The 6800-nt window shown below is 45.1% G+C and overlaps 1 long non-coding RNA gene across 1 annotated transcript; it reads left to right on the top strand.

Moving 5' to 3' along the window:
* Positions 1-5122: 5122 nt before the first annotated feature.
* On the top strand, positions 5123-6571 carry LOC144681402 (uncharacterized). The gene is made up of 2 exons (XR_013576782.1): positions 5123-5191; positions 6256-6571. It is a non-coding gene; the product is annotated as an uncharacterized LOC144681402 (long non-coding RNA).
* Positions 6572-6800: the final 229 nt, after the last annotated feature.

The raw sequence follows: 6800 nt of genomic DNA, 5'->3' as shown, positions 1-6800 counted from the left end.
TCCTCGCCTGTCCCCCCCGCCGCCAACCTTAAGGTTGGACGGGCAGCTTTCCCATTAGGCTTAATTAGTTAACTAATGGCCTTAACAGGCCTTTGACTGTTCGGGCCCGCCCCTGCTCGCCAAGCTGAAGATTCAGGCCAAGACGTTTGCTGGTAACAATCTTTTAGCAGTCTGCAAAACAGAACTATCGTCTCATCAGATTCTTAAATCATAAGAGCCTAAGAGATAGGAGTAGGCCATTCGGCCCCTCAAATTTGCTCCGTCATTGAATAAGATCATAGCTGATCTGATCATGGATTCAACTCCACTTTTCTGCCGGCCCGCTCTCCACCTCCCCATAGCCCTTGACTCCCTTGTCAATCAAAAACCTGTCTAATTCAGCCGTGAGTATATTCAATGACCCAGCCTCCACTGCTATCTAGGAGCAGGTGCTGGAGGGATGGTTGGGAAATAGGATGGTGAGGGAAGCGGCCACGCACTTGGAAAAGCTTGTCAAAAGTGAGCATTCTTTCGCAGCTGAGACCGTTCAGCAGCAGCTCCATTGACCTGCTGGGAGTCAGATAATGTGCTCACCAGATTGTGACCCCGAGGCTACTCTAGAACTATGTCCCACCGAGGTGTGTGTCTCAGCGCTGGTGGAGGGTATGGGTGAGCGCTGTGACGGAACTTCAATTAGGGTGTCATCAGATTCTTCTTCCGAGGTGTCTTCAGGGATTGAGTCAAGGATGTGGCTCATGGACCCTCTCGGCTGCTTCCAAATGTGCCTGTGAAAGCAAGGAGAGATAATTAGTGTATGGCAGGAGGCTGCAGAGCAGGGGAACTGACTCACAGCCTGGTTGTCTGATGGATGTTGCACTGCTGGATCCTCACTTGGTTGAGCAGCGCCGATCTCACCGTCAGCACAGGAATGGTACAGATCCTCGCCGGCCAGCTGGATGGCTCTGTTTTCAATGTCTGTGAGGGCCTTGGTGTTGGACATCCCTCGCCTGTCTGTGACCTCTCCCTTCTGTTGTGTGCCAGCTTGTCCTGCATGAATACAGATGGAGAATGTAAGCAGGACACCTGTCAGGCCAGATGATAAGGATGCGTGGCATGTGTGGATGGTGAGCGGTGTTATGGATGGGATGAGGACATGATCCACAGGGCAGCTGGAAGTGTGTATGAGTGAACAGTGATGCCCCTTGAACTGGCAAGTGAGTGAGATCCCTGTGGGTGTGTGATGGGCTTGTAAGTGCGTGAGTTGAGAGTGATGAGAAGAGTGATTTACCCTGGTGGAACAGAGGTAATCATTCATCCTCTTTTGACACTGGGTGGCTGTTCTCTTTTGCAGGGCATTGGGCACTGACCACCACAGCCACCACCTTCCATGCTGGATTTGTTACATCGCTTACCGGTCTTCCCCCAGAGTGGGGGTAGAGGACTTCATGGTGGGCCTCCACTGCATCCAGTAGGCGCCCAAGGGAGGCGTCACTAAATCTAGGGGCAACACGTTTCCTCCCTTTGGAATTCATGACTTTGCAGCAGCTTCTGATGTTGCAGGGGTGTCCTTTAAACATGGCGCCCGGATTACTGATGGTCTGAGGTGACGGCGCGATGGGCGAATCAGAGCCCATCCTACCAGCAGCCCAGCGTGTTTTCTGGGAATGCACTGTTAATGAGGTGGGAATAGGACGATATGGCATGAAAAGCCGCCATTGTGGCCGTCGTGTAAAACGTCCTGTTTCGTGCCCGCTGCTGCACTTTGTGCAAGTCTGGGATGATTCCGCCCTCTGTCTCCTAGTTCTAGATTCATGCGCGAGAGGAAACATCCTCTCAGCATCCACCCTATCAAGCCCCCTCAGAACCTTGCATCTTTCAATAAGATCACCTCTCATTCTTCTAAACTCCAATGGGCAGAGGCCCAACTTGCTCAGCCTTCCCTCATAAGACAAAGCCCTTCGGCCCAGGAGCAGCCTAGTGAACCTTCCCTGAACCACCTCCAAAGCAATACATCCCTCCTTAAACCTCAGGAGACCAAAACTGTACAGAGTACTCTAGATGTAGTCTCAACAATGCCCTGTTGACCCACCTCAACTCCATTTTCCTGCCTTATCCACATATCCATTCATTCCCTCCTCCTGTGCTGTACTATTCTATGATTCTATATAGTGAGATGGTCCAAATTTTTAAATGATTGCCACACGTGGGGGTGTGTTTCACGCTCCATTTCCTTATGAGTGAATGTCTGATTCTCGAACGTTAGTTATGCTCCACTCTATTACTTGTGATAGAGGCAATCAGGTTACCACAATGAAGATGAACAGACCTGAGTGCATAAGGTAAGGGCACACAACGAAGGATGGGGTGGTCACCTGTACAGGCACCCACTATCAACAACACAATGTGCATTTTTGCAATGCTATTAATGTAGTAACATGTGCCAATCAACGTCACAGCAGTGCCACCAAACAACATTTAACAATGAGTTATAGAAGAAGATATTGGGACAAGTATCCAAAAGCACGGTCAAAGAGATAGCTTTTAAGGCAGTGCTTCCCGAACTTTTCTCCACTGTGACCTCACTTTAATGTTTCAAACTTGGTGCTGGTGCAACCCCAGAGTGGAAATTGGGAGTGATGGGGTTGGGTGGAGTTCTTGAGCGGGATGGACGTTCAAACAAGGGGGATACAGGCGCAAAAAAACAACTAAAACATCTACCATTTTACAGGCTCTATTAGTGTCAGCGATTGGGCCTCAGAACTCATTGGATTAGGCCACTACCACTGGAGAAAAAAAATCATGCACATTTAATGGGCCCTCACAGCCAATCCTCGGACTGCCAAATCTAAGTCTCCGCTCCACAGCTGTCACTGTTGTCCTGGAGTTTGTGACCATAAAATGCTTGTCCAGTGACCCAACTGGGGGTCACGACCCACAGTTTGGGAATGCCCGTTTTCAGGAGTGTCTTAAAGAAGGAGAGCGAGTTAGAGGGGCCGAGCGGTTTAGGAAGAGAATTCCAGAGCTTGGGACCCAGGCAACTGTGGAGTGAATGGAGGAGCGACGAAAACTGGGAACACACAAGAGACCAGAATTGGAGAGATCTTGGAAAGATGTAGAGCTCTAGAAAGTTCCAGTGATAGAGAGAGGGCGAGGCATGGAAACGGGATGAGATTTCTAAACTCTCGAATGGGCCTTTGAAATGCCCAGCATAAAAATTTCAGATTTCTGGCTGGGCCAGTGAAGCAACACCAAGTTGTCATGAAGCAGTTAAAGTTTTAATGCCACAAATTTGATGACTCTAGCCCGCTCCACAAATTGCAGCATCTTCCAGGAATTGTGGCTTAATCATTAAAACATGATATAAAGTTCCTGACTAGCCTGTTACTGATTACTCTTTGCGCAAGTATAAGTTTAACCGGAATGTTTTATGTGGTTAAAGGATTTTTCTTTCATATAAGTTGCTGAGTTTTAAAAAATGTCAAAGTAGACAGGGAGGCAGCCTATTTGAGCTCCAGTTTTTTGAAACTAATCCCTTTTTTCCTTTTGCTCAAGCCAAATATCTGAGCAAATCCGCTAAGAGTTTCCAAAACCAAGTTAAAGAGAAAGACTCATTTAGATTGTATATTTGTCTTTGCAAAGAACTCTATAAATAAAGTACAATAGCACTTGCACCTTCTGTAAACTTGACTCTGTCCAAAAGTTTGCTGCCTCTGTCCAGGCTCACACCGATTCCCATTCACCCATCACCATGGTGCTTACTGACCCACGTTCTGGTCCAGCAACGCCGCAACATTAAAATTCTCATCCTTGCTTTCAAGATCCTCCAGGGCCTTGCCTCCCCCTATTCCTGTAACCTCCCTCAGCCCTCCGGCCCTCCAAGATCTCCGCCATTCTCCAATTCTACCCTGTTGCGCGTTCCCAATTTTAATCGCTCCGTGATTGGCAACTGTGCCTTCAGTTACCCATAGGCTCTAAGCACTAGAATTTCTTCACCAAACCCCTCTACTTTCCTTTTCCCTACTGAGATGTTAATTAAAACCTAGATCTTTGATCAATATGTGGCAGTATGCCCTTATTTGGCTTGCTGTCAAATCTTGATCGATAACTGCTCTCCAGAGCACCTTGCAATGTTTGACTACATTTTAGCTGCTATATAAATGCAAGCTCTTTTTGTCGTAGTAGTAGTCGGCATATCATTTACATGCAGAGCATAATGCTCATTGGTGTACAGCCTGGGTCAGTGGTAGCTCTCTCACTTTTGTTTTAGAATGATGTGGATTCAAACCCCAGTTCAGCTCCCGAGTACATGATCAAGTTTGAAACTTTTCTGTCGTATTGTGCGTGTGCTGTAAAATTAGATGTACTCTTTCACATGAGGGTGCAAACCAAGGCCCAGTCTTAACTCTCAGTTTGACGGTGAGTCACTGGAGCTTGCTCCACTTTGGCAGTTTCTCACGGTCCTCGTTCCACAGGCTATTCCTCCACTCTTTTAGCTGTTTTCGCATCCTCTGGTCCTGGTTTTAACTCACCCCTTTTAGTGGAAACCGGGCTGGGTTGGCATCAATGCGGGGGGGCGCAGTACAGCGAGTTGCCACTCCATTGATCCTACTCATCGTGTTCTGATCAAGATATGGTGTGCTATTTTATTCTAAGATCTGAGTTGGCCCATGGACCCGCCCAGACCAGAACTGTCAGGAGGATAATCATGGGCCAGAAATGGGCTAAATGGTAAGCAATCACCTCCGCCACTGAAGCTGGACAGAGGTAATGTTTTCACCCCTGTTTGTTAGCCTGTTTGTCTGTAAACGATATATCTCAAAAACTAATAGACAGATTTCAATGAAACTTCGTACACAGAAATGGTACAGCCCTAGTGAAAACTGATTAGTTTTTTTTGGCGAAGATGTGGACCCTGGAATATTTTTTAAAGGATCTGTTAACATTGGGAGACAGGGAAAACTGACTTCTTTTTCAAATGTTGTTGATTGTTTTAGAACATTGTAGATTGTCTCTGCTGCTGTGGTGAAATTTGTCACAGCTGTCAATATATGAGCAGAGTTTTCAGAGCAGGTTATTGATTGTGGATCGGCCTGAAGCCTCCTCATGAGATGGAAACTCTTAATAAAACATTTCTTTTTTTTCAGTTTTGTGGTTACAGAGCATCAACCAGGCAGGGAAATACCTCAAGGAAGAGCTAGGTAACTGAAATAAGGTTGAGTTAGCAGAACATGGTGGAGATATGCACTCCATTGAATGCCCTTTAACTTATGTTGCAATTATGATGTTTATAAGATTATGTTTTGGGATGTGTCTTTAATTTAAGGTAACATGTGACCTATTCTGAAGTCTGCCTGACAGCAAGTCCGGATGGCTTGATTGTTGGAGATTAAAAGGACCCTACGTTGTTTTACTGGGAAGAAGGTACGCAATGTTTACACTTGAAGCCGACGGCAGAAGTCTGTGTGCTAACAGTGGATAGACTGTGAGTCTCCAAAGTCCCAAAAAAGTATTGAGAACGGGTGGTTGTAACAGTTGTGCTTTAAACTGTCCATTTAATTCCACAATAGAATGGAGTTGAAGTCTAAAGAATAGCTAAATCAGCACTTCTACCTGTGTATAAGACCCATGTGATTCACAATGGGTGATGGGCTTTGAGATGGGAAGGGTTATAGGCTTTCCTAATATGTTATTGAATGTCATAAATACATTAGTCTTTCATGGCCTGGGATGCAGAGAGCAGCTAGAGGATGAAAGTTTCTATGGTTCACCTTATAAGAATGCAGGTGGGAGCTTGTTCTTGGATTGTAAACACCAAATTTGTGGGGAGTTAAAACAAGACTGGAAGATTTACCTAGCTTTAGCTAGAGAAGGTTCCAGGAAAACTTGGACTGTGAAGGAGTCCTGGAGTAAAAAAGTTTCCAGGTTAGGAAGTGAAAAGATTGGAAGTAAACCCTCAGAAGCTAAGAATCATTTTGGGCTGAGTTCAGGAAAATTGGCTGTCTTCTTAAGAAATGTGTCACATATACCTGATAGTGGGTATTATCGGTTGTGTTAAAAGTTCTGTTCTGTAATTTAACGTATAATTTGCCTTTAAAAAATAATATTTAGACATTGGTGCTTTTAGTCTGTTTGTTACAGTAAAGGTCTTAAAACGTGAAATCTTGTTGTGTCATCCGTTCAGCTATTAATTGGAAGTTTGAATTTCTTTTTAAAAATTATTGGATTTTGCTGGGATTGTAACACTTAATAAATTTACTTGCGGGCCAGAAAGAGTAGGTATTCGACTCCATGGCAAGTGTCAGCTATGTCAGTATTTTCACCTTTGAGTCAGAAGCTTGTGGACTCAAGCCCAACTCCAGAGACCTGAGCACAAAATCTAGGCAGGCTGACTGCTCATTGAGTGCTGAGGGAGTACAGCACTGTCAGTGATGCTATCTGTTAGGCATTAAACTGAAGCCTCATCTGCCCTCTCAGGTGGACATAAATGATCATATGGCACAGTTTCAAAGAAGAACAGGGGAGTCCTCCACAGTGTTCTGAACAATATTTATCCTTCAATTAACATCACTAATAAACAGATTACCTGGTCATATTCACGTTGTTATTTGTGGTTCATTGCTGTGTGTATATTGACTGCCGCATTTTCTATATCACAACAGTGACTACACTTCAAGAAGTACTTCATTGGCTGTAAAGCACTTTGACATGTCCTGGAGTCTTGAAAGTTGCTATATAAATGCAAGTCCTTCATTTCCTCTTTCTGTTTAACAATGGGCTCTAATTTTGTGTTGACTGCAAATTTTGACAGCGGTGTAGAATTT

This window comes from Cetorhinus maximus, chromosome 6, assembly GCF_964194155.1.
Source record: "Cetorhinus maximus chromosome 6, sCetMax3.hap1.1, whole genome shotgun sequence".
Classification (NCBI taxonomy): domain Eukaryota; kingdom Metazoa; phylum Chordata; class Chondrichthyes; order Lamniformes; family Cetorhinidae; genus Cetorhinus; species Cetorhinus maximus.
This window is presented reverse-complemented; position numbering and strand designations above follow the sequence as displayed.